Raw genomic sequence first — 24,614 nt, forward strand, 5'->3', positions numbered from 1 at the left:
GCATGTTTTCATTGACCTAAAGTATACTTCTTATATTCTTTTCACTCCTGTAATTTGAAAATGTATGTTTTTCACCCTAAAATCATAATAATAGTCTTTCTGCTTCTTCATATGTTCTGCTTCCTTTAAATAGACTGATAGGAAAGTAAAAAATGCTTTTGTAGTTGGTGGATTTATTACCCATTCTTGACCGTTACTAGAACTGTAATCTGCTTCTCTTAAATTCAAAAGTTGTTGATTGATTGACTTTTAAAAGAATAGCCAAGAAGGTAAAAAGTATTTAAAAACCTCATGGTATGTCTTCAGGAGTTTGGATTTTGAGATTTATGAAAACTAGGTTAATGGTGTTTTTGAAAGAGAAGCAGAACTTTGCTCTAGAAAGACTTTTGGCTTTCTAATAGCTTCTTGGTTCATTTTCTCAGTGATTATTAGGATGAGTTCAACAGTTTCTAATATTTTCCTTTCTGAATTTGCTGAAAACCCGGGAGAGAGAGCTAGATCCTTCTAGAGGCAGAATTGTTTCCACATAACTAAATTCCCCATCTTTTCCTTGGGCAGGAGCTCCAAAATCTTCCTAAGTGTAGCTTTCTCAGGAGTCCTAACAGCACATACTTGTTCCAAACCTACTTTTTAAGAAAACTTGGCCCTATTCAAAGATGATAAGATGATAGATTTCCCCCACTCTTTCAAACCATTTGTTTACATTTGGTATTTGTGAACCTGCCATTTGAACTTGTTATTTTTTGGAAAGCTGGACCAGATAGAGAGGTCAGAGGCTTCCTTATTGCCAAGCTGCTATAAGTAACCTGTTTGGAACCAGAAATCAGACGGGCAAAATGGAAAAGTGAGTCTAAATGTGTCATCGGGTAGCAGGTCCATACACTGTTGGGAAGGCTGGTGTGCATTAGTCTAGGTTAGCAAGGTCCGTCCGAGGCAGTGTGACTGTGGTGGAGACTGTGGAGTCAGACTGCCTGGGTTCAAATCCCATCTCTGCCACTGTTTCCAGGGTCAGCTGCTATGTAACGACCCCTCCAAAGACAATCTCTCAATATTGTTGTGTCTCCTGATTCTGGGCACTGACGAGGTTCAGTTAGGGTTTCTCTCCAGGTCTCTCTCTCTTTTTTTAAAGATTTTATTTATTTGAGAGCGAGAATGAGAGACAGCATGAGAGGGAGGAGGGTCAGAGGGAGAAGCAGACTCCCTGCCGAGCAGGGAGCCCGATGCGGGACTCGATCCCGGGACTCCAGGATCATGACCTGAGCCGAAGGCAGTCGCTTACCCAACTGAGCCACCCAGGTGCCCTCTCTCCAGGTCTCTTATGCACTGTGGTCAGTCAGTGACTGGGGCTGGGGTCATCCCAAAGCCTTAGGAGCTCACATATCCGGCTGTAGGCTGGGTTCTCAGTTGGCACCATCCGCTGGAACATCTAGCCCTGACCTTGCATGTAGACTGAGCTTCCTCATCGCATGGCAGCCACGATCCAAGGGTGAGTGCTCCAAGAGAGGGCCAGGTTTGAAAGCTGTAGCTCCTTTTACCACCTAGAATCAGAAGTCATACAGCATCGCTTCTGCTGCGTTCTATTCATTAGAATCAAGCCACTAAGTTCAGCCATATTCAAGAGGAAGGCAATCAGACTCCACTCTTTAATGGGAGGAGTGTCAAAGAATTTGTGGACTTATCTTCAAACCACCATTGCCACGTATTAGCTAGAAGACCTCTCTGGTTTCGGCTTTCCTTGTCCATAAAATAAGAGCAAGAAAGAAACCCACGTCAGGTTTTGGTGAGGATTAAACAAGAATGGAACAGTACCTGATACTCAATATACCTTAGCTTTACCCCATTATCATGTCTTCCGCGGATCTGACTTGATGCAGATAGTGTCACCAGTGATGATACACTTCTAAGCGGATAGAGTCTGGGCAATTGCCACCTTTCCAAACTCTACTGGTGACATTTGACAAATCCCAGTGCCTGTGGTTCTTATGCCTCTGGGAACAGAGTTACTATATATGGTATGAATTCTTTGGTTCACCTCATTTTAGTGACAGTTTCCAGATATAGGTCAGTCCATTTAAACCTGGCCCCATTTATGGCAATTTATTTCATTACAGGATAAAGTAGTTAGAATCATGAGTAATAATTACTGTGCCCACATTGCTTTGAACACCTTAGCCAAGTAATCCTCACCTCACCCGGTGAGTAAGGTTGGAGGAGCACCCTGCCCTCCCCCGGGATGAGGAAACCGGGACCTGGGTCAAGTGGCTTGTTCTAAATTGCACCAAGAGGCAAGAGGCAGGCTGGAGTGAGAAGCTGGAGGTTCTGACTCTCTGGTCCCTCCAACATGCTTAAATAATATGCGGACTAATACCCCATCATTGATCATTACCCAGTGGCCATTGATGCCCTATTTTCAGATACATATGGGTATTTAAAATTCCTTTTATCTATCTTGTATTTTTTTTGTAGCAGAGAATTGGCCAGTTTCTACTTAGCATAATGTGAGATATTAAAAACCTTGTAAGTAAAAGGATACTTTGCTACTCAATACAATTCCTTTCTCTTTCGGTCAAATTAATCCTTTCTGATATTCTTGGGTAGCCGAACTTTTTTATCTAGGGCAGAAGGAGCAATTGAGAACACTCCCAGTCTTCGCTGGCATTCGCCCCCAGGCTGCCGCCTATTGTCCCCCCCTCCCAGTTATTACATTTCTTGTTTGATGTCAGTAAATTCAGGAGTAAAACAGGTATAAGGGCCGTGCTCTCTCCGTGGGTGCTGAGCGAGGACGCCTCCCCTTTCTTTCTTCTCTTCCGTTCCTGGCCCCATCTAGGCTAGCCCTCGGGTGCGCAGGCTGCCGCTCGCGCTCACCGGGGGGCGCTGTGCAGCCGGCACCGGGCGCCCGGAGGTGAGTCGGCTCGGAGGCGGTGGCTTCGGGTCCTGCCCGTGCGCGGAGGGGCGAATCCCAGGCGGCGAGGTCGCCGCCCCCGCCCCTCGGCCAGCCCCTCCGTCTGCGGGGGAGAGGGGAGTGGCCGCACGCCTCCCGCCGCCGCCGAGCTCTCCGCAGGCGCCCAGCACTCTGCAGTCGGGCGCGCACCGGAGCCCAGCCGCGGCGCGTGGAGGCGGTGTGGGAGCGCGGGGCGCGCAGAGGGCCGGCAGCCGCGGGACAGCGTCCGCCCAGCAGCCTCCGTCGAGCAGCAGCCGCGGGAGCTCCGCAGCTTCGCGGTGGGCCCGCGTCCGGGAGCGCGAGGACGACCAGGAGGCGGAGCGGCGCCCGGCGAGGTAGCGCGAGCGCTTTCCCCCCTCTCCCCTGCCCTGTCCGCTCGCTCCGGCCGCGGCCCGCCAGGGGCAGTAGAGCGGGCGCCTCGTGCCTTTGTGCCCGAGGTGCCCGTGGCCCCGCCGCAGCCCGCGGGGCACGCGGCAGCGGGGGCTGAGGCGCGCTCCTCCGGGCGCGGCGGCGCTGCGGCGAGAACCCGCGCACGCTGGAGGTCGCGCGGGGTGGTCGTGACTCCGCAGTTGCTTCGGGGGCGGGTGCGGGAGAAGAAGGATTGTAAACTAAGTTGCTCTTACTTTGCGCCATCCTCCTTGTACCTGCGGGCAAAGTGGAACCCAGATCTTCCTCGTTCTCACCCACACCCCCTCCTTTTCTCTGGCCCACAGCTGTTTCCTGGCCCCCTGGTTCTATGGAAGGGCACGGAGTGGCCGCCTCAGGGAAGGAAAGCGTAGGGAGAACAATGGGGCGTCCTGGGGAGTGGGGTTCAGGTGCGGCGTGCCCCGGCGGCGGCGGCGGCGGCGGCGGCGGCAGCAGGGGAGAGGGGGTCCAGCACCCGATGGGGCGTCCCGCGCGTGCAGCTGCGCTGTGCTCCTTTGTTCCGCCGCGGCGGAGGGGGCTGCCCTGGGTCTCGTTTCCTGCCCGGGATGGGATTGATTCACGGTCGTTGGGAGAGAAGGGGAGGGAGCGGGGCCGGAATGAAAACCAGATTAGGAACCGGAGTCCTGGAGGGTGCTTGCTGGGGCTGGGAAGAGGGTTGGGAAGGGGTTGATGAGAGTGCATTGGAGAATTCATTGCCAACACACAACATTTTGTCCACGGGCCGTGTGGGTTTCTGGAGCTCCTTTGTAATGCTTTGTTCAGACCGGCCGAGCGTTTATTGCCGCAATAAGTTGTGCACTTCCTTGAGTTCTAGGCGCTCCCAGGGTTAGTTTGCTGAAGTCAAATCTTAGTTACTTTGGAAGAAGACTTGTTTGTTTGTTTTTGTTGTTAGGGATCAGGGTATTTGTGTGTAGGTGTGTGCCCGTGGACCTGTGTGTGTAGCTAGTGGATATTGGCTTGAATGGGTAGGAGGCAAATTTTATAGAATTGATTTTGACGTAAAATAATTTTCTCCATTGTAATATAGTTTAACAATTTTCCGGGAATGTTTGAGAGGAAACCGCTATAAAATTAGACATTGCTAAATAAATGAATCAGATTATGTAACACTGAGTTGAAAAACCCTTTTGCAGGCTTTCTCAGAAAACACACCCCACACACCCCAGTGTCGGGAGTTTGAGTTGAAGACCCACTGCTTCTGTGCTTTCACTCCCCAATGTGGGCCACCCGGAATAAGAAAGAGAACTCATACCATTATGGTCAATGGGAATTTTTTTTTTTTTTAGGGGGAGGTAGAATTAAATGTAATATGGTGGACATTTGTTGAGTGACCCTTTTCTAGATTGGAATCAAGAAACCCAGGAGGAAGGGTTGACCCGGGGAGGGAGCCAGGGGGATTGAATGATGAGTGTTTTTGAATGGGGTATTCCAAGCGAAACAGTTTGGGGAGGAGGCTGACATTTCCAGGCATTCATGGTTTGTGCCTATGGGACACTGGTGGAAGGATCCCAAAGTCGGGCTGAAGGTTCGAATTACTGTGGTGATAATTGAGGAGACATCCAGTTCTAGTAGTCTGGCTGCAGGCAGGGGTGGCAGAGGACCCAGCGCTTCCTCTTTGACAACTCTGAGGACCCACGGTTAAACCGCCCCACTGGGCATTCAATTTAAGACAACCAAGTCTGAAAGCCTCTTAACCTTAGAAGGGGAATTAGGAGCTTACTCCAGGGGGAAAAAATGTTTCCTGCCCGCGAAGTGGTAATGGAAAAGAGCTGTATAAGCTGCTGCTGAGGGTTTGTCTTTTTTCGTGGGGGATGCGGTCACATTTTCAGGCCAGGCTGAGAAGCAGTGGGACTTGTCCTCAGGAGCCATTATGCTGTGAAGTTGAAGTGGGATGTTGTCCAACCATCAAGCTGTTTGTTGTTATAACTAACACACTGCCTGGCAAAACATGGTGCCACAGGCAGCAAACAGAGGGAACAGAGGGAGACTTCGTTATTGTTGTTGTTGCCATTTTGGACTTTTCATTTATGTTGTGAATTGTTCTGTAAAATATAGCACAGTTGGATTCCTCCCAGCTACTCATCGGAATATACATTGACAACAAGGAAGCCCCAGACTGTGTTAATTGCTACTGGAGACACAGAGGTGGGGGTGGGGGGTTCTCTTACATAGCTTGTCTCTGGCCATAGGCTCTCCTGGTGGGTCTCCCATTGTGTGGTGAGGCTGACTACTGGCTGCACCCCCTTCATGGGTTGGGATGAATCATCACTTCATCAAGCCTGGTGTTAAAGACTCACTCTCCCGGGTTGCTGCACAGTTATGCAAAGCAAAGAGGAGCTTCTGACCTCAGTGGGGAAGGAGTGGGGGGTAGGAGTGGTTTGGCGAAGAAGGGATCCTCCGTGTGAGATCCATGTTTTTAGCATTTGTCCCCCCTTTGGGTGAGGTTCTTCCCTCTTCCCCCTCCCTTCTACTATTTTTTAATAGCTGGATATTTGGATTTTTATTAAATAGCCTAACAATAATTGTCACTATCATTTAGTAAGTGTTTACTATGTATAATGGGTTTTGCATACATTACTGTAGGAATCCTCACAACTTGCTAAAGTGGGTATTATATCCACTTGACAGTTGAAGCGAGGCTGAGGGAGTTTACCAGCTTGCCTCTTAACACCCTACTTGTGTAGGTAACTAGTAAATGTTGGAGGTGAAATTGGAACTCCCATCTCTGATTCCAAAGTCCATATTCTTTTTAAGTAAATGCTGTATGGTATGGTATCTTTAAAAAAAACTGGAATATCAGCAGCTTGAATATCTATTTGATTGGCCTTTTGCAAATTTCTTACCACTTTCCCGAGTATTATCATATTCGATCCTTTCAGAAACCTCTCTGGGGACGCCTGGGTGGCTCAGTCGGTTAAGCATCTGTTTTTGGCTCAGGTCATGATCCCAGGGTCCTGGGATTCAGCCCCATGGTGAGCTCCCTGCAGCTTCTCCCTTTCCCTCTGCCCCTTCCTCTGCCCTGTTCTCTCTTTCTCTCTGTCAAATAAATAAATAAAATCTTAAAAAAAAAAGAGAGAAACCCCTGAGATAGGTTTGGAAGTCACAATTAGTTACATCACAACTCTTAAAAGTGTATTTGCTAAAAAGCTTTATGCTGTGTGATGGCCTGTGTGAATAAGCTTTAAGTGAAGGCAACTTTATTTTTAAGAAGTTAGGCTGCCAACATTTAAAAATAAGTTCTTTTTTGGAAACATTTAAAAGTGGGTGGAATGGAATAGATCTTACATAGTGTCTAAGCATTTTATATTTATTGACATCCATTTTAGCTCTTTTTATATTACAGCCTTTCATAGAACAGCACACTTTGGAGACCCAATGCCAGAGTGTCTTTTTAGAAGAGAAATACGGAGGAAAGGAATGTGATTATAAGGAGGAAGTGGGACATCAGAATTGGAAACATACGCAGTAGCAGGCCGTGGATTTTCCCAGCACATTTTGGGCCTGGCAGTCGCCTTTTACAGAAGACATTCTTCCTTAGGGAAGTGTCAGGGATCTTTCTTTACAGTACCTCTGAGATCATCAAATTTCTGTGCTCATGGGAACACATATTCCATGGAATTTCTGGGCTCATCCTGTACCCACAGGGGAAGTGAGCTTAGGTGTCCGTGTGAAAAGGGAATGGAAGTGGTTTCCAGTCCTGGGGGTGGCATGGAGAGTGGTCGTGGGCAGGAGACACCTGACCTTGACCCATGAGTGACTGCCGAGTGCAGGAGCGGAATGGATTTTAACACTTGGCATCATTGATTGTTTATGGGTTTCTCTAGAATAATCCTGGGCAAATGGAAAAGTCAATATTGGTTTTTTGGGTTTTTTTGTTTGTTTGTTTCAAAGATAAGATTGTAAAGACTGAAAGTTCTATCTTTACTTGTTTAATTATTTCAAATAATGATAGGACATCAGTTGGGGTCTTCAGGGACTGTGGTGTAGGTGCAGTAACCTTTGTCTCTTGTCATTAAATCCCCCTTCACTGGATATTTGGAGGAAGGCAGACACGTGGTCTGCTGGGCTCTATCAGGGACCACCTTCCAGCTTACCCGCTGAGCAGGATAAAGGATGCCCCACAGCATCTCGCTCCTATAACCTTTCGTAGATTTCTTCTCCGCTGTCAGTACCTTCTTCATCCATCCATATTTTATTAAGCACATGGTTGATGGGAGGCCATGCATTAAAAAGCAATAAAGGAAATCCATTGTGCCTCAAAGGACACAGCAGGGCAGGCCACTGTGCCCAGAGTGGATGTTGGGGAAATGAAGAAAATGACTGTGACAGCTGTGGTGACCAAGGCCACGCCAACACTCGCTGCCCAGACAAAAGCTGAAAACAAACAAAAGCGAGAGAGTGGGAGGAGACTGAGCACGGTGCCCGCTCCGGCTTTGTCCTCGGTGGTTTCATTTCCTCCAGCCTCTGGTGGTGTGAAAGGGGTCAGGTCTCCGAAAACCTGCCTCTGAAGGTTGGGTTGGTTGGGATGTTAGGAAGCAGCATCCTGGAGGAGAGCGTGGGGGATCCTGTTTGGATTCTGAGGATGTATAAAGTGCCATTCCATGGGAGAAGGCCCTGAGTCACGTGGCTGGCTCTGGCCCCGGGTAGGTTCTTGGTGCCTCCCGCTTCCTCCCCTCTCCACCTGCCAGCATCCTGTCCTCATTCTGTGGTCAGCCTGGCTGGCGAGTCACTCCTGCTAAGGCTGTTCACGGACTTCAGCCATATTTGCCTTGTGGACAAGAAATGCTGAGTCCCCAAAGAATGAATCATTCATATTTATATGATGTTCATGCTGTTGTTCGTCAAGTGTTGGGTGCTTTCTTTGTGTCAGGCCTCATCCTGGGCACTTTGTTTTCTTTTCTTTTTAAGGTAGGCTCCACATCCAGTGGAGTTCCTGTCTACCTCGAACTCACAACTTTGGGATCCAGACCTGAGCTGAGATCAAGAGTCTGAATCTTAACCGACTGAGCCACCCAGGCGCCCCCTGGATATTTTCTGTAGCTTGTTTATTTAATCCTCACTGCAGTCCTTCAGTAGGAGATACTTGTGGATGAGGGAACTGAGTAATTTACCCAGGGCTGGTAGAGATTAAGCCCAAGACTGTGTGCTTTCCAGAACATGTTGCTCTCATGGTGCAGTGTTCTTTGAAGCTTTGGGCCACTCTTAAGGAAGTTGTTTTAAGGAGTTCGAGGGAGAGCCTACTCTGACAGTCTCTCCCTCCTGGCTTGCTTCCTTTGTCACCTGGAGTCAGGGTTCCTGTGGGTGTCCTTGGCCAGTCCAGAGCTGGGCGGGTTGGTTGAAATGCTTCTCGGTTTCTCCTTTTCTGGGCCTTGTGCTTGGCTCTCCATGGTGCCTCATTCTCCCCCAGATGATCGTGACTTGGTGAACAAGATTCAGCCTGCTGGTGAGGATCCAGCTTGCCTGGTGATCTTTCTTACCCTCTCCCAGCACTTCCTTAGCTGCAGGAATTAGATGGCCATTTGGGAGTTTCCAGGGGCTTTGTCTGGTCCTCTGGTCTCCAGTCTATCCAAGAGCAGTATGTATGCTGCTGGGCATCCAGCTGGAGTTCAGGGTCTGATGTATATGAATGAAATGGTGTGAGCACCACTGCCTAGCTGGGGCTTAGGGAGTAAGACTTTGGACAAGGCGGGGAGGAAGAGGGTTGGTATGGAATTTATATTCTTTCAAGACAGGCAGTTTTAGAAGTTGAAGTCTGGAGAAAAGTGAAAATTGACATTCTTACTTTGCTTATCAGATAAACTCTGAGCTTCTAAAAATACCAGGTGCCTGGCTTTCCTTGATAGCTTGAGAGGCCAAGAGGAACCCAGGTGTGTACCTTCCAGGGACTTTCCCATCTATCCTGCGAGGACTTGGGAGGCTTGGAAATTGCCCAGGTGGCTTCATCTTGCCGTGTGAAAATGAGAATACAATTCGAAATTGTATCTTACACAGTTTTAAACTTGTTAAAAAAAAAAATCAGCATCCTTAAAGAGCTCTTCGAAAATGGAATTGAAAAGACAATGGAACAGATTGTTAACAATTGGCTTTGGTTAACTCTGTGTGTGCCTGTCATTTTCCTGCTGGTTTCGTAGAAGCATTTTTCATACACTTCAACCAAAACAAACAACAACAACAAAAACTCTTGTTTTTTTTCCAAAAAATTTTCGACCTTGATTAAAAAATCCCTGCCAGCCCTGCGTGCATTTTCCAATATCTCTTCTCTCTCCTCCCTGAGAGCTGCTTCCTTTGAAATTTCTTTATTATTAGACCCTGCAATGCTATTCGCAGTTCTTAGCTGATCATTTTTTCCTTTGAAAGTACTTCAAAAGGATCATCATGATTTTATTCATTTTAGAATCCCAGCTTAATAAGTGCTCTTATGAAAAGCTTAACTTTTGTAAACCCTGGGCTTATAAATTTTTATAACCCAGTGCACAAGGCTAGTGCTTTGAGGGCACTGTGCTCACAGTTGTAATAAGTTGACCACAGTTTTGATCTACCCTGATGTGGTGAGCCATCTAGGAGAAAGTTCTCATTTGCCTCGAAATCTTCAGGGTGTTGAGATGTATTCATAAAAATAAATGAACTGCCACGCTGGGTCAGATTCAGGCGTTGGCCTTGTGCAGCAACAGAATACCAAGTATTCTGTGACGTTGTCGGCGGGGGGGCGCAGAGTTAAACTTCATGGCTTTGTAGGGTTCCTGGATCTCTTCAACATCTATAATTACATAATCTCTTAAAAGCCTCTCATTGATATATTTAAGTTCATTATGTTCAAATTCTTGAATTGTTTATTTTTATTCTATATTCTATACATTTCACACCTTTAAAGGTAGAACTTGATAGTACTGGTATTTTGACTTCCAAGTGCCCAATTTTTGGAATGGTAGAGTGTTAAAGTTGAAAGAGCCTAAAGGTCACCGCTGTAACCCCTTCATTGTATTTAAGACCTGTTCAGGCTCATAAAGTTGACTGGGGATAGACCTGGGAACTTGATTGGAGTCTCTTCTTGCTCAATTTTCCTTCTAGGGGACTATCTCACTGTCTCCCCAAACCCGTCTAAATTCAAGCTTAGTGCCCATTCCCTAATAGTTGATCCTCTTTTGACTTCACTGTTTGTGCTGTTAGCATTCCTAATCATCATCTGGGCTTGGGATTCCAGAAGCATTACCTACTTCCCGATTTTCTGTGACCCGTCCATTCATCCAGTCGGTTGTTATGTTTGGTTGATTGTTGCCTTTTATTTCCAAATCCTTAAGCCTCTATTCTGGCTCAGCCCTCTAAAAGGCTGGGTTAGTGGAATGTAGCAATTTCCAAAGTGGGTTGTTCCATAAAAATTAGTAAGTTGAAAAAATACCCATAAAGTGAGTAGATGGTGTATAGTGATAAAGGTATCCTTGGAGAAGTAGGTGTTGGCTAAACAACATTTTGAATAAGTTTCTTTGCAGAAAGGCTTCTCATGGCCTTTTATTTGTGACTGCAGACTGTGATTATCCCAGAGAGAGATACAATATGCACGTGTCCCCGTTGTGTGACCATTGGAGCACTCTGGGCGGGCTCATTATACGATCACACTGCTATCGTTCCTTAACGGTACCATTTCTAGATCCATTACTAGCTGACTTTTTGTGAGAATACTTGTTTGATGTGAGCCACACTTGGTTCACTCTCAGATGTATCTTATCCTTGTTTCCTCATTTATTCTCCTGGGTCTTTCCTTCCCCCTGGAAGCCCCTCTCCGCCTGTTACACAGCTTTCACAACCCAGTTGTGTTAATCATTTTTGTCAGTTTCCCCCAGACTCTTGCTCTTCTGAACTTACAGCATTTATTGTTTCACAGCTTAAAAAAAAGAGAAAATATTTGAAACAGTCAGAATATTGAAAGTAACATTGCGTACCTATAATAGTTAAATTGCTGGAATTCGCAAAGGTGACATTTTCCATATTTGTGTCTGTTGAGGTATCACACACACATTGTATTCTTCTCTTTCTCCACTGGTAAACTTGTACATGTTACCCAAGCATGGGGCTTGTTTTTGTTTTTGTGTTTAAATTTTGTGTTGTTGGTGTTGCATTGCATTTAGATAGTATTCAGGGAGAATTGCCATCTTTGGGGCTATGAAGCCCAAAAGCTATGCAGCTTGCCATCTGCAAACTGATACACCTCTCTATTTATCTATGTCTTTTATGTCCTTCAATGAAATTTTATAATTTTACATGTAAAACTCTTTTATGTCTTCTGTTAGATTTGTGCCAAGGTGCTTTATGGTTTTTGTGGTCATTGTGAATGGTCATGGGAATTGAATTGCGTGTCATATTTCTGACTGGTGTCACTGGTGTACAAGAATGGTGTTGATTTTGTATTTGTTTATCGATAGTTCTTGGCTGATCAAGTGTATATTTAAACTTGTGTTTGTTCTTAGAGCCTGAAGTTGGGTGGCTTATCTAATAGAGCACAAAATACCAACCTGTAATGGAAATGTCACAATTTTTTTTTTTAAGATTTTACTGACTTATTTGACAGAGACACAGCGAGAGAGGGAACACAAGCAGGGGGAGTGGGAGAGGGAGAAGCAGGCTTCCCGCGGAGCAGGGAGCCCGATGCGGGGCTCGATCCCAGGACCCTGGGATCATGACCTGAGCCGAAGGCAGACGCTTAACGACTGAGCCACCCAGGCGCCCCGGAAATGTCACAGTTTTTAAAATTACTGTAGGGATGCCTGGCTGGCTCAGTCAGAAGAGCATGAGACTCTTGATCTCAGGGTTGTGGGTTCGAGCCCCACGTTGGGTGTAGAGATTACTAAAAAAAATAATAAAAAAATAAAATAAAAACTGTTCCTTTAAAAAAATAAATAAAATTACTGTAATACCTTTAGAAGTAAAGGGAGGTGACTTTTTCGTTCTTTAATGTATGCATTCATTCATTCATCAGATGTTTGGGCGCCTAGTGTGCACTACCACACTAGGTGCTGAATCTTTACTGGTGATCAAGCAGACATGGTTTCTGCTCTCACGGCGTATGAGGAGGGAGAGACTTTGCAGAAATGAATGCAGATATTTATGACATATTTATGAATTGTGATGGGTGCTGTGAAGGAAAAGGACAGGGGGCTGTGAGTATAAGAAGGGTGGGGAGAGGCGACAATAGATTGTGGATACAGGGAGGGCGGGTCTGAGGACACTGACATTTGTGCAACCACTTGGGGGCTGAGTTGGTGCTGGAGGGGAGAGAAGCCTGAAGAGCTTTCCAGGCAGTGAAAACCAAACCAAGCTCAGAAGCCCTGAGATGAGGCTCTGCTGTGAATGGTAGATTGATGGAAATTTTAGTAATCAACGACTTAAATTTTTTGTTATTGCCTCTTAGTAAACCGTCATCCTAGTGGTATTACATACTGTGTGAATTACGATGACATGAAAATATTTATTTTGGATCAGTATGTTCTCCTTCCTCCTCAAATGAAACTGCTCAAGTGAAGAGAGCTACCTCTGTGATGTGGCTTGAACTGGGCTACTGTCCATCCTCCATCCCCGACCCCCCCGACCCCCCCCATCTGAGTGCTGCCATTACCCCACGCACTGGCTTCTGCTAGACACATCGGGATCCTGCTCAGACTGGGGCCTTGCTCTCTGGGTCTGGAGAAGCCCTGTCTGCCCTTACTGGGATGGGTCTTGAGCAGGGCCACCTTTGGCTCTTCCGGTGGCTAAGCCCTTGCCCCCCTCTCTCTGGCACCTTCTCCAAATACACACTGAAGGCTTTGGGGGTAGTGGAGGGGTCCGGTGTGAGTTACACACACCTCACTCCATTGGAATCATGGCTCTTTGGTCGTTGAGGCTTTGCGCCTGGGACAAGTGTGATGGAGCGTGGTTCACTCTTACGGGCCTCAGTGGGAGGCAGTGTGGTGTAGCGGTTACAGGCCAGCTCTGGACAAAGTATTGGTTTGGAGACTTGACTCTTCTGCTTAGGAGTCCATGACTTGGGGCATGTTGCTTAATTTGCCTCTGCTTTCTCATCTGCAAAATGCGGGTCATAACAGAGCCTTCTTTCGGGGGTAGGATTCAGTGTGTTAACATGTGTGTGTCTAGAAGAGTGTCAGCAAACACTCCACGTAAATGTCAGTTACTTCTTCTTGGTCTTTCCTGAAAATGGGTTCCTGGGGTTCTTCCTCTTCCCAGCCAGATGCTCAGATCCGTTTGAATCCAAGCAGCGCGTATAATTTATGATTTGATACGGCACTCTGGTTACGCCTGAAAAAGATGAAGGAATAGAGATGGCAGAGAAATAAACCAAAATGCTATCAGTGATTGTGTTAGGGCAGTATACTCTGGTGACTTGCTCTTACCCCTCTGATTTTGTGCATCTTCTCTAATCTGGTTATGTTACTTCTGTACAAATAATAATATGATAAAACCTTATGAAAAAAGGCTAGGCTGGCAGTTGCCCTAGTGGGTCGTTGAAGTGGGGCTGGAAGAGGGGGACGCCTGGGTTCCACCTCCTTGGATTGCATTTACACGAGGTGGTGGAGTACTTTCCCATTTATGCTTACTGTTGGAGAAATACAACAGTATTTATTGAAAGCCTTTAGTAGAACTATCCCAGTAAGTTAGACGGTGGGGGGATGCAGTTCCTCCTGGAACCCTTTATTCTCTGTTTCTTTTTCTGTCTTTGTTTTCCTTTTTTGTTCCTTCTTGCACTCCCTGAGTGGGCCTCCAGCCATCTGTTACTCACTCTCCTTTGGGCTCCTCTTACTCCCCTCCCCCTTGAATATTGTTCCTTTTAATCCCCCACCTTTCTCCTTTCGTTGCTGTCCTGTAGAAGTGATGCATACATTTCTATAATTCAAAGAGTAAATTTTATTTATTATTAATTGTAAAACTAAATGTAACTTGTTGCCCTGAAAAATCTAAATTGAGCAGTTTTGTTTACTCACAGCTATAATTAAATAATTGATTGATTTACTTACTAACTAACTCCTTAACCTCTGGGGGGGGGTGTCCTGTGCCTCCTAAAAGCACCAGGAATCTTGGGGTATTGGGAGGCTGAGAGCAAGGGAAGAGTGAGGGAATGCTGAAGTTAAGTTTTTCCTCTTTCCCTATTTTGATTAGGGTGATCTGTATTGTTACCATTTCATTATGTGTCAGAATTTTTGAGCCTTTCCCAACTGGAAGAACAGAATTCTGGAAAATTACCAAAATGCATTTTTACAAAGAAAATGTTGCCAAATCTGACACATTTCCTCAAAAGCCTGTTGATTTTAATTACTTTTTAAAAAGTTCAGTGAGCTTTCCAGCTTTCCTTTCGTGCCCTCTTGTATAATTATGAGCGGAGAAGAAATGGGCTTTCCTGCTAAGTTCGTTTTATCTGCAGGAATTTATCTGTAAGCTGTGGCATCCTCTAAGTATCCCAAAATAATACTGACACAGATTTCAAAGAGGAGATGACAGCAGTGTTGCCTGGCCTGAGTGGAAGAGCTCTTTTCCTTGAGAAATATTGCCGATTGCAGTGACATTTCACAGCTGAATGTGAAATCTAGTTGAGGGGATTTAAATGAGGTGATGCCTTCCTATACCTGATTTCACAGTTTATAATGTTTTTCTTTTTTTTTTTTTTTAAAGATTTTATTTATTTATTTGACAGAGAGAGACACAGCGAGAGAGGGAACACAAGCAGGGGGAGTGAGAGTGGGAGAAGCAGGCTTCCCGCGGAGCAGGGAGCCCGATGCGGGGCTCCATCCCAGGATCCTGGGATCATGACCTGAGCCGAAGGCAGACGCTTAACGACTGAGCCACCCAGGCGCCCCTATAATGTTTTTCATCTCTAACCACAAATGCCCAATTTGAATGTAACATAAATATTTATGAGCATTCCTTCTGTGTGTTAAGGAAGTCTGTACAATTGCAGTAAAACCTAGCTTTATAGAATGGGTATAATTAGGAGTTCATATTTATTTTTCAACAGGTTTCATCATAGGAGTCCTTTGCATCAGAAACACTATCTACACCACTTCTGAGTGAGGCAGCTGTCCGAGAAGGTATGTTTGTACGTACACCTCTGCTGCACACCACGTTTTGGCACAGACGCTCCCAGGTGCGGGCGTGATTTTGGTGGCTCTTGCCTGTTTCATTTCATTTAACCCAAAAATGGAGGAGGAGAAATTTGTTGAGTTTGTTGGTATGAGGCATCCAAGGATAGGGCCTGAGGGTTGAAGAAATAAAGGTAAAACTGTCAGCCCCACCTTAATACTTGCCATTTGTTGCCAATGTGGGAAACAAACAAAAAGGTGTAGGTAAAATATTAAAGGAACAGTACCAATTGACGTCCTTAGGGGGCGACCAGTTTTCTGTCTCATGGACTCCCGGATGGAAGAGCTGTCAGCGTCTCTCCTCTTCGGATGGAGAACATGTCCCTCTTTACCTGGTGGACATTGGATATGGAGGTGGCTTCACCTTCTGTGATTTAGCTTCCAGCTTGACATTTGCTCTCCTGGCAGCAGGTTGTGTGTGATGATGATCTTTTCTTACTAGAACACTTAATAACCATGGCAGATGTTGGGAGCTCGGTTCCACAGTTGTACAGCTGTTTATATGTCCAGTTGGATTTCTCGAAAGAATGAATTAGTTTTTTTAGGATCTCATGCTGAGGGCTACAAGGATAGTAGGATTTAAGGGGAAATTTATTTAATGGGAGTTTGCATTGGACGTTGCAACAGCGCGGATGTGGAATGACAGCTGAAGGCAGGTCTGGAGTAAACCTCCCATTTATCCTTCAGCGAAGCAATTCTGAAAGTCCAAGATGGCTGGAACTCTCATTGGGACATTGTATACTAGAGAGTCATCTTAAGAACATTCCAGGGGCGCCTGGGTGGCTCAGTTGGTTAAGCGACTGCCTTTGGCTCAGGTCATGATCCCAGGGTCCTGGGATCGAGTCCCACATCGGGCTCCCAGCTCAGCAGGAAGCCTGCTTCTCCCTCTCCCACTCCCCCTGCTTGTGTTCCTGCTCTCGCTGTCTCTCTCTCTGTCAAATAAATAAATAAAATTAAAAAAAAAAAAAAAAGAACATTCCAGAAAGTTTGGAAAATGGAGGAACTATCAACTCTGGTCATTTCTGAATATTCCTTTCCACGCTTTTTATGCCTATGTTTTAAGATCTGTATTGTTGCCGAGTTTTTGAAATCAATTTTATAGTTGTGTATTATTCCACTGAGTACCATAATGTCCTCATTTCTTACAGTTGGGCATTTGGGTTGCCTCCACCATTTTGCTGTTGTGAGTAATACATTGATTAACATTGTTGTACATAGAACTTTTTCCATATTTCGAATATTGATCTTCTGACAGTAGATGTTGAGAACAGTGATAGTTGGAATGTGGGAGGGTTCCCTGGTTCCTTTGAGAGGTCAGGAATGGCTGGCACACACAGGCCCGAAGGGGACGGGTTCTCTTTGGGATACGGGGCCTCAGGGCAGTGAGTGAGGCTCGGCAGACTGCCCAGGTACAGGGCCTGGAGCTCAGGGACAAGCCAGGGCCTGAGGTCCAATGAAGGGATCGCCGGCATCTGGTTGAAGATGTTAAGATTGCTTGGAGGGTGGAATGAGGAGAGAGGAAGGTGGGTGATAGAACTCTGGGGAACATTGTTTTGTGACTAGAGGAAGGAGAGGCCGCTAAGAATAAGGAGTGATGGAGGTAGGAAGTGGGCAGCCAGGAAGAAATGGCCCTATGGAAGCCAGGGCAGGAGAGAGCTTAAGGAGAGAGTGCAGTGGGCAATGAATAGGTGGTGACATTTTATCTGAAGCTGTTTCAGTGGCATGTGGCAAGTGTCAAAGATAGGCCTTGTCAGAAACCTTAGCTGTATAGAGGAAGAGACTGGAAGTAGGCAATTGCCAGAAGGGGTCGTAGGATGGTTTATTAGTCTGCTAGGGCCACCATAACAAAACACCACAGACTGAGTAGTGGAAACAATAGAAACGTATTTTCTCACAGTTCTGGAGGCTGGAAATCCAAGAATAAGGTGTCAGCAGCTGTAGTTTCTTCCAAGGCCTCTCTTTGGCTTGCAAACAGTCACCTTCTCTCTGTGTCCTCATCTGGTTGTCCCTCTATCTGTGTCGTCTGTGTCCCAGTCTTCTCTTCTTATAGGGACACCAGTCATATTGGGTAAGAGCCCACAATAATGGTCTGGTTTTAACTTAATCACCTCTTTAAAGGCCCTTTCTCCAAGTACAGTCACATTCTGAGATCCTGGGGGTTAGGGCCTCAACATATGAATTTGGGAGGGGGACACAATTCGGCCCCTAACACATGGCTTCTAGGCCTGATAACCTCGTCTCCTTCCTTGCTCTGTGCTCCTTCCCATCCTTCACATGGTTGATCATCTGCTCCTTCTTGTCATATGTGTGTCTTGGCTTTGGTGACCTGTGTTCTTCTGGTCTCAACCCTCAGCTCCTCCTGACCCCCTTGGTGTCCACATCCTGCAGGGTTTGGGCCTTGGCCCTCTTCTCTTCCTGAAGTCAGGTTCCTCTGTCTGTCTTCAACTCCTCAATGGCAACTCCTCATCCTATAGCAAAGTATTCCTCCTTCCAGGTGTCAGATTAACTCTTGTTTCATTTTGATGATGATGATGATTGATTGATTGATTGTTTTATTTTATGAGAAGACTAAACCATTTTGTGATCCTGTCCTCATGGTTGCTTATCTCACAGTTAAAAAAAAATAATAATGGGAACATTGATTTAGGTCAGGGTTCAAGAAAACTTTATATTTGAGTTCACCTCATATTTCACAAATTAGTGTTTTTCTCCCTTTCTTTTTAAGGGTCTGCCTTGGTTAAAATAAGACTGAATGGGTTGCTATCTTAGTAGAGTCTGGGGCAGAATTATTTTGGCAGGTATGGTATTACTGCCTTTTTGTCTCCAGATGGAGGTTTTTTGTTTGTTTTTAAAGCTATAGAGGTTAAGATTATCCTGTTTGATGCCTAGGAGGGAGGCTTCGTGTGCATATTGGTGAAGGGAACAAGGTTGACTTGTGGAGGATGTTATTTAAACTATGGTTGGTTGTTTTGGGGTTTCTGGTGTATATGTATTTACATAGTGTTTCTCTCAATAATCTTTTGAAATATATCAATATGATTTCTGCATAAAGTTCATATTTTTATTGAAGAGGCTGAGTATCAGATTTCTAAAGTATGTAAATTATGGATAGATTGACTGTTTGGCCACCCAAAATGGAAGCACCCAGGTTTTACTAGGCAACCTTGAGAGAAACATTTATCTCTGTTGACAATTTTAAAGCAGTATGTAATTTTAAAGTATGAAACTCAAATTTAGTTTTTAATAGTAACTTATGTGTTTATTCTATCTTTAAGAGCCGGGTTATGGAATGACATGTGACCTTGTACTCTTGACTCTATGTCTGGCAAACTGTGGGTTTGCAGTGTTATTTTTGTACTTTCTTAAATGACTTAAGCACTTCTGACTGTACATTTGGGACAGAAAAAATATGGCAGTTGGATATAGTTTTGAAAAACCGGCTAGATTTTTAACCTGGTAATACGATAGTACTCTTCATTATTATAATTTTCTAGGCTCACAGCTTTAGAAAATGGTATAAGGTCTTAGGGACCTCCAGACTTGCTGGATTAGTTGGTGTTCTTTTTCTCTGCAAAATATATCAACTGATGTCCATAACACATGAAATGGTCAAAGCTACAGGGCTCCTCCCCTGTTGTGTGTTCCTGGGTTTCTTTTTCTTTTTCTTTTTTTAAGATTTTCTTTCTTTGAGAGAGCGCATGAGAGAGCATAAGTGGGGGGGAGGGGTAGAAGGAGAGCTCCCCGCTGAGCAGGGAGCCCAGTGCAGGACTCGATCCCAGGACCTGGGATCATGACCTGAGCCGAAGGCAGACGCTTAACCGACTGAGCCACCCGGGCGCCCTGCTCTTGGGTTTCTGTTCCCAGCAGTGGACATGTGTGAGTGTCCAGACTCAGCTTTTTTTCCTTCTCCCCAAACCTGTTTATGCCAGTTGTACTTACTCCTCTATTTAATATAAAGATTTTAAATGTATGTGCAAAAGTAATTACTGTTTTTGTGACAATTTATTTGAATTCGTTTGAATGTTTTGGAAAGCACCTGATAAAAAGTAAGTTTCTAAAACGGAATGGCAGCTGATTTTAGAGTGGCTGAGGTAACTGTAAAGGAGTTGGGGAGTCCTAAAAGAAGAGTGTTCCCACTAATATTGTCAGCCATTCAGGATAGGTGGGTTCAGCTGTGATTATGTAAGACCCAGGAATCTTAGTGGCTCAGAGCAATAATCTGCGCTCAGTCGGTGTGTTCACCGACCGCCAGGTCCATGGCTCTGCTCTGTGTCGCCCTCGTCCATACTAGGGGACACAGTGTGATGAAGCAGCCCCCTCTGGAACCCTGCTGACCCCTTGGGCGGAGGGAAAGACCGCGGGGAAGCCTGCGTGACCCTGCCTGCATTCGGCGAGGTAGATAACCTTCCCACCGAGTAGTAGTGAGCATCTGCACTGTTTCTCTGGTGTCTTTACAGCCTCACCATTTCTTTAAAGAAATTTGACCTTTAAAAGGGTGATGCCTTGAGATGGTTTATAAAAGAAAGTACCGCTGGGTACTGCAGCTGGTGGACATAGACTTGGAGAAAAGGCCTCAGTATTACAGCAAAACACGGGCAAATAAATGTATGATGATAGGGTTTAATTTAAAAAAATATGTTTTGGTATTTATCTTTTAAATGTCTTCCCACTTTGACTTTTTTTTTTCCTTTAAACCAAGCAGCCAAACTGTCAATCCTTATGCATTTGGATGAGAGAGGCTACTTTAGTCTTAAACCCTCCTGTCTCTCTTGCCCACTCCATCAATTAGTGTTCTGCCTTTTATGATAGAGTCGTCTGTTATTTCTCTTGCACTTATCCACCTGTTTCACTTCCATTAGTTCTACCCTAGTTCTAGATTTGTGCCCTAGCTGGTTTCCCTGCTGCTAGCTAGTATGGTACCTTTACTGTACAATTGGAAAAAGGTACCCTTCGGGGCAGACACTATCCCACAGAGGTCCACTTGATGTCAGTGCCCACTTTCCCCCTTGGCTTTTTATGCAGTGCACAAACTGAACAACTGCACAGAGCAATTTTGCTTCTTGCTTCTAGCTTTCTCCCAGCTAATTTGGACTATTCACTAAGTAAACAACCTTTACATTTTTTGTTGTCTGTCGCTGCTCAAGACATTTTTGATGACTCCCCATAATCTATAATGGCTATCTTCGATCTTATTTTCCATCATACTGTCACCAGTGACTCTTAGTCACACTTGTGGCCCTCTGGATGCACTGACTGCAGCATAGACACAATAGATACTCTTCCCTCTCCTCTCCCACCCATTCCCACCACATTCCCAGCTGTAAGCTCCTCAGCTTGGACTCTCTGTCTTGTCTCAGCTTACCTTTCCTCCCAGCCTCATGATCCACCAGGGCCCCGCCCCAGCTGTCTTCTGCTGTTGTTCTTCCTAATCACTCTCTTCTGGTTTGTTCTTCTTGTGTTAAAGTTCTTCTGCTGGACCACATACTGCTCATCCTCAGAAAGTCCAGGTCAAGTTTCTCCTCTTTAGCCATCCTTGTCTGATCCTCCTACACCATAGTAATAGCTCTGCCTCTAATCATAAACCTGAGTCTCTATATTCCTCTTTCTGCGGTGAATCACCTGCCCTGTGTGACACTTGTTTTATGAGTTATTCGGCTTTTAATGTGTTTTCTTTCCCCAATTAGATTGCCAAAGGCTGGGAAGTAGTAGATGCGTCTCTTATTCCTTTCTCCCAGAGTCTGTGTATCCCAGGTGCATGGGTCAGAGCAGTAGCCTGGAGAGAAGAGAGTCTAGCCTGGTTAATCATATAATACAGTTCTGGATGGAAGCTCAGGCTGCTTCTTCCCAGCCACAGGATATTGACCTAGTTTCCCCTTCTTATCTCTGTGCAAAATATTTGTTGTACTTAGTGTGTTCTCCCTGTCACAACGAATGTTTGTCTCTTCCTTTCATATGAACGGAATGCTAAAGTACTAGTTAAATCAGTGGAAAAAACAATGGAGAAGAAAAGTTGGTAAGCAGTTTTATTTAATTCCTAAACTAGGGGACCTTACAATTATGTCGTTTAAAAAGAACTTTATAGTTTCCTTTTAATCTATCTGCCTGCCTGCCTACTTATTGAGAGACATGATTAAGGGTGGATTGTGAATTTTAAGTTTTTATGCCTTTTAATTCGATGACTTAAAATGTAATAATATGATATTTTGAAGACCTCTTATTTTGATAAATTACTGGGAGAGGGAAATGAATTTTTCTTAATCAGGCATATCCAATGTGGTTGACTATTGAATATCTTATTCCTTTTTTTTTTAAAGATTTTATTTATTTATTTGACAGAGAGAGACACAGCGAGAGAGGGAACACAAGCAGGGGGAGTAGGAGAGGGAGAAGCAGGCTTCCTGTGGAGCAGGGAGCCCGATGCGGGGCTCGATCCCAGGACCCTGGGATCATGACCTGAGCCGAAGGCAGACGCTTAACGACTGAGCCACCCAGGCGCCCCGAATATCTTATTTCTTACCCAAATTTCCCTTGGGAAAATTTATTGAAAATTTATTTTATACATGGCCAAACTGATTAACTTTAAAAATTGATTTTTGTGTAGCTTTACAGGTTAAGTGTGTGCTTATATTCTAGTAAAAAAAATAGTGTGTGTGTGTGTGTGTGGGGGGGACATTTGTATGTTTGTATCCTCATATAAACATATGAATAATTGCTATGTCTTACAGACATAGCAATTACAAATAGCATATACAAACATAGCATATACAAACTCTTTTGGAAATGAGAACTATTATTCAAATTTAGTTAACATTTATAAATTTAAATTTAGTCAAATTTTAGTAAACATTTTAATTTATGACTTAAAAAGTTATGTTATAGCATGCCTTATATGTTGATTTGCTGTATCGTGTATGTTTTAGTTCTTCATAAATACTTCAGAATGTATTTAGAGATATCTAAGATATGTATTATGGTGCATTTGACTTTAAATTCAGTATTGCTTCCAACATGAGAAAAATTAGAAAAACTTTGGCTCAGAAAATACTTCCCAGGGACGCCTGAGTGGCTCAGTCGTTAAGTGTCTGCCTTCAGCTCAGGTCATGATCCCGGGGTCCTGGGATCGAGCCCTGCATCAGGCTCCCTGCTCGGCGGGAAACCTGCTTCTCCCTCTCCCACCACCCCCTGCTTGTGTTCCTGCTCTCTCTCTCTCTCTCTGTCAAATAAATAAATAAAATCTTTAAAAAAAAAAAATACTTCCCAATTCTGATTGTTGATTTTAATCAACTTAGGTAAAGTAACCCACTGCAATTTAGCTCTTTTCTTTAAAAATTCTTTTTTAATGACAAAGTAGTTCCGCTTTCTCAATTTACATCATCAGTGTCTTTTTTGGAAACATCTTAGCTGTTTTTGTTTGATCAATTCTCAAGTAATAAACACTCATGAAATCCTAATGTAAATGTATAAACATCTCTCCCTTTGATTACATAGTTGATTTATTAGACTTTGTTTCAGTGAATATTCACTGCTTGAGGAAGTTTCTGAATTTTTATTATTCTAAAAACCTTTTTCTTGACCACAAGTACAGAGACATTACCAAAATGCAGTGTTGAGTGATGCATATTTTTCTCCTTTTACTATATAGGTTTCTTAATTTTGTAATCTTTAGGCCCCTTTTTGCTTTCATAACTAGATTAACTCACTAAAATAGTCAGTGCCATTTTGCAACTAGCCATATAGTTGTAAACAGAACACATTCACTCATGCCTTGATGCCTGTAGTTAGGAAGATCCAGTCGACTCCGTGCATTTCCTACTGTGCTGTGTATGGTTAGACCCTTAATACATTTTTTTGCTGGTGAGGTCAGAATAAAGAGCTACTTTCCTTAACCTCTGAGTAAATGTCACTGAGAAAGATTCTTGTGGACTGGCATTCTTGGTCTTTAACATTCTTTATAACCAGAGACAGGATGAATATTCACCGAAAAATTAAGGAACTCAGTCTTTGCAGATTTGAGCATTTTTTTGTTGAATCGGTGATGACAGACTGGGACAGGATCTTAGGAGATGATATATTCCCCCTTTGTGGGGAAACTGAGGCTCAGCATTGGCAGTATGCCCAAGGTCTCACTCTGAGCCAGCTGCAGAGCTGAGTCTACGACTTGGATCTTCTGGGTGTTTTTTCTGGAGCCACTCTAGTAGTCATTCTAACCTCTGTGATTTGCAGAAAGCAACAGCTGATGTTTCCCTGAGGACTGACTTGCTTCCTTGCCCCAAAGAACAAGTGCACTAAATTCAATACATTTCCCTCTATTGTCCCTTAAAAGAGCCTGAATGATGGGAAGGTGCCTTTTTAAGTCTGCTCTGGGGTACCCTGGGCTGTTTTCTTGTGAGCATCTTTGTTCAGCCAGATGTCTTAAAAAAACCAATCCATAGGGACTCCCCAAACTGACGGGTACAGGAAATCCTCTGTGAGTGCTCACCAGGGGCAATGCACTGGTCTTTTAATTATAAGGGAGTACCTTGAGTGAGGGGATGGTAGGATCAAGTATAAAGAGAACAGAAAGAACGAATCTACAGGCAGTGTCAGGAGGTGAAGTGGGGCAAGGGACTTGGTGAGGCTCTTAGCACATGGGATGGGATCTGGACCCTCTGATTAATAAGCCAGTTCATTTGGAAGGAAAGTTGGTTTTCCCTGGGTGGCTGTATTCAGTTTAATACTCATTGGTCGCACTTGGTATCTGTGCACCGACCAGGAACAAGTCTGAGCTGTCGGGTGTGTCAGTTAAATTTGAGCACTTTTACATTCACCTAGGGGTCCTGGGGCCTCAGGTTTGCCAATCTAAACACATTCGGCTTATTGGAATTTTTTTATCTACCTTGAGGGAACACATTGAGAAGTCTGTGGGTTATAATTAGCACACTGCACGTGCAGCTGAGTTTGTGTTTCTGGCCGTAACAGAGGTTTATGGTTTTTGGCTACCTTGTCCCGGAGGAACTCAGAGCACTTTTCAGACGTTAGCTCATTAATTCTTCTCAGACCCAGTGTGAGTAAGATAGCATGGCCATAGGTTCCCCCTAGAGCCAGAGACTGCTTGATGTCCATTCTAGACCTTCTAGGATTTTGGCCGG

The 24,614-nt window shown here is 44.6% G+C and overlaps 1 protein-coding gene and 1 non-coding gene across 3 annotated transcripts in view; both read left to right on the forward strand.

Moving 5' to 3' along the window:
* The first annotated feature begins 2,829 nt into the window (after nt 1–2,829).
* Nucleotides 2,830–24,614, forward strand: part of MYO1B (myosin IB) — a 181,979-nt gene continuing 160,194 nt past the window's right edge. For both annotated transcript variants that reach the window (XM_021703211.1, XM_021703209.1), the window contains exon 1: nt 2,830–2,902. The gene's annotated coding sequence lies outside the window, so the exon portion shown is untranslated. The remainder of the gene's footprint in view (nt 2,903–24,614) is intronic.
* TRNAK-CUU lies at nt 12,125–12,197 on the forward strand. The gene has a single exon. It is a non-coding gene; the product is annotated as a tRNA-Lys (tRNA).

The sequence above is a fragment of the Neomonachus schauinslandi genome, chromosome 3 (genome assembly GCF_002201575.2).
Source record: "Neomonachus schauinslandi chromosome 3, ASM220157v2, whole genome shotgun sequence".
NCBI lineage: Eukaryota > Metazoa > Chordata > Mammalia > Carnivora > Phocidae > Neomonachus > Neomonachus schauinslandi.